The sequence below is a fragment of the Larimichthys crocea genome, chromosome XIII, assembly GCF_000972845.2.
Source record: "Larimichthys crocea isolate SSNF chromosome XIII, L_crocea_2.0, whole genome shotgun sequence".
NCBI lineage: Eukaryota > Metazoa > Chordata > Actinopteri > Sciaenidae > Larimichthys > Larimichthys crocea.
Genome location: NC_040023.1, coordinates 21311670 through 21315192, shown reverse-complemented (window position 1 = coordinate 21315192; position 3523 = coordinate 21311670).

The window sequence follows — 3523 nt, the reverse complement described above, 5'->3', positions numbered from 1 at the left end:
TTTATAGAAGGTCAGACAGGGACATGCTTCCTTGATATTTTGGCAAAACTACCACTTGTTTTTTGTTTTGTTTTTTCTCCTGGAGAATACATTTCATACCCATTCTAACATTATTTTGCAAATTGAAACAAATCTTAGATTTGACACAAAGTTTCCCGCAAATATCGTGGAATTAGAAGACATATTAGTTTATTCTACCACTGTACTTACTGTACTTATTAATCAAAAATTAATCAAATTTGTAAAATGCATGCTACATGTGCAGTTCAGTAGGTTTCTTTTAGAAGTTGTAGAGATAAAAGGCAAAGTCTCAAAATGTTCATTGGTAGCAAACGTGTCAGGATTCCTGTTCAATTCTTGTGCTGCTCAAAATGTATAAGATCAATCCATCCTAATGTTGTGTTCAGTAAAACGAGACACTGGCCATATAGACTCTAATCAGATCTATATGTACTGTAATGTCAAAACAGTAAAGTACAAATAGGGAAACATAAAGACATACTCAAGCAGACATACTGACATGGTGAAGAGTCTCTCTAATTGTTGTGAGCTTTTTCAAGATTGGTCAGCATGACCCCGAATCAACAGTGTTCATTACAGTAACCAGAAAGTCAAAACACACTGTCTCAGGGACAATCCACACAGACAGAGGACCCAATATCCACAGCAGACAACATTTAAGAATGATTTCTGTCTATAAAGGTTTTGGATATATTGACATCTGTTCTAATCAAAGGGTCCATAATTCTTGAGTTAGGTTTTTCTTGTAAGGTCTTTATACTATTGACCATTCGCAAAAGGAACCCATCAATATTATTCAGAGCAGGACAGACTAACCTCCTGTTGTGCATGTGGGTGTCCGATATTGAAACTCTTGTTTAGTAGTTACTTTCTATATGTTATTTATACTGCACCATAAATAGGGGATAGACAGAAATATATACTTTGAAGATAAAATGTGTCATCTTTGTCATTTCACCCTATTTCATCCCTGACCAAGCGCAAAATCCCTGCACCATATGTGCCTGTGTGACTAAGTTTCCTTGATATGCTTGCAGTACCCAGATTGCAACTGGCAAGAAGGAACTGTTACCGCAACAAATACATCATTTTTAATTGTCTTCCTCTCATTGAAAGGATTTTTAAATATAAATAATCACTTTAGAATGGTTCCATTGATGGTGTGTGACCGTAAACCTTTTGGTGTCACTCATACTGTCAAGTATCTGTCATAGGTTTTCCATTTTATATTATATGGAGGGCTGACCTGCATTAATTTAAATGTGTGTGTTTGTTAATGTCACCTTTCTTCCATATGTTGACACTGTGATAGATGTTAGCTGTGCGGTTTTTCAAATGTTGTCAAGCTAGGACAATTGCAAAGCAATTTTGGCCATGTGAGGATAGGGTTTAAAAGGTGCCATTATCACATCCAATAAAAAAACAACAATTATGTATAATTTCATGTCTTGCCACTGACGGTGAAACTGAAAGGATATACACAAGGACAGGTGGATGAAAATTGGATTTTCTTATTTAGAGTTTCACTACACTATATCATATTGCCTTTATTTTAACATTGTGTCAAAGAGGATGCATGCAATCAACGACCTGACTGACCCAACAAGACTTGTTTTGACCTCTCACAGAACTTATGACTTCACACCAAGACAGAAATGTGTGTGTGTGTGTGTGTGTGTGAGTGTATGTGTGTCGATCCACTGTGTGGCTTGTTTTTTTTGTTTTGTTTTTTGTCGTACACTGCCCTCTGCTGGCAAAATACATGCACTACAGATAACTCCAAATATGTGCACATGACATTTCCCAGGCCTCAACCACCACAAATAAATTCTCCAATTATTGCAAAGACTGTCCTAGATAATGATAATAAAGATAGTAAAAATATGTATGTATAGAGATTTGAGGATGTCGGAGTATGGAACAGTGACCTGCTGCTTGTACGTCTCTTACAGTGGTTCATGTGATTTTATTGGATAGATACTGAAGCAAAGATTTTCCCATTTTTAGAAGTTAGGGAAGTGTAAAGTAATACCTCACTAACTACTGCTATATTTTCTACAAAAGTTAAAGCATGACAATTAAATGGTGGTGTTATGGAAAACATATTAAATGACTTGATATTTGCATTTTACATGAAATGTTTTATACTATATATTGCTTCATCGCTCCCTTTTTTCTCCTCTCTACCCCACCTCCTTTCCTCTTTCTGAAAGACAAATGAATTTCTGAAAGGAATTCAAGTTAAAAACATCAGAACATCAGATTCTCCCCTAATTTTCTTTCCTCTACTCTCCTCTAAAAGACAAATAAGACAAGGGAAGTTGAAGATAAAAACATCTGAAACCAGGGGGAAAGTTTATTGATCCACTACATTAATTGTGATGTGTGAAATGAGACAAAAAAAACTCAAATAACTTCTGAACCCACCGATGAATAGAGAATGAATAGAGACTAGACTTTATTAAATAATGAAGTAATGAAGTTAGATAAATTGATATTTATCTTTTTCATGAGAGAATTCAACCCTTTTCTTTAATAACTTGTTGCTAATATTACATCTTTTACCACCACAATCATCTCTCCTCTTTTTCTACTCAGTGCAATCAAGGTTCTTGTCACTGCGGTCCCTTCCTGGTCAAAGGTTGGTGTCGATAAACATATTAACAACCTTGACCTGGTGTTGTCATCATTTTCCTTCTCTGCACAGAGTAGCTTCACTGGGAGAGCTTAACACATTTGAGGCTCATGCTACCCCCCCAGATCACACTCCCTCTGTGCCTGATTCATCATGCAGCAAAAAGGACATGACTCTCAGACCATGACTCCCTGAGCATGGTCCTCTAATCACATTCAGGTTAATAATTCAGTTCAGTTAAATTGTAATCAATTCACATCCAAGTAAATAATTTAAATTCAAAGCAGTTCACATACATTTAAACCAGGGCAATCCAAATAAATCTGATTCAAAAACATTCAAGTGAGTTGAATGAGGAAACAAAAGTCAAAGTCAAATTCAAGTAACAAAAGTGCTTAACTGGAGACCCTCAGATTCGCCAGCTCTCTTGTGCCACCTACTGTCAAACTGATTTCCCATCTTCATTAAAATACTCATAGTTTTCATCCACTTCGGCTCAGGGCTGCTCAATACTGAGGCTCTCTGGGTGCCTGAGATTGGTTTGAGGAGCTTACCCTCTCCCACTTCTGAAAAAAAATATATTTTTTTCTTTTTTTTTTCTTGTGTTGACCCATGATGGTGTATAAAGTGATATTTATTAGTCAGTTTGTCATTAAACTGTCTGTTTTCATTCTAAACATTACCTTACACTCGTCTAAGCAAGAGTCAAATCCAGTCACCCCATGCAGCTCAGCTCAACTTCTCACATAAATCAAATATTACCTGAGCTGATCACTGCTCATATCTAACTTCCCAAGTAACAGTCAAGAAACATTATTGAACTTTAAAACTATAGGTTAAAAAAAAGAAGAAAAAAAAAGGGTAGCA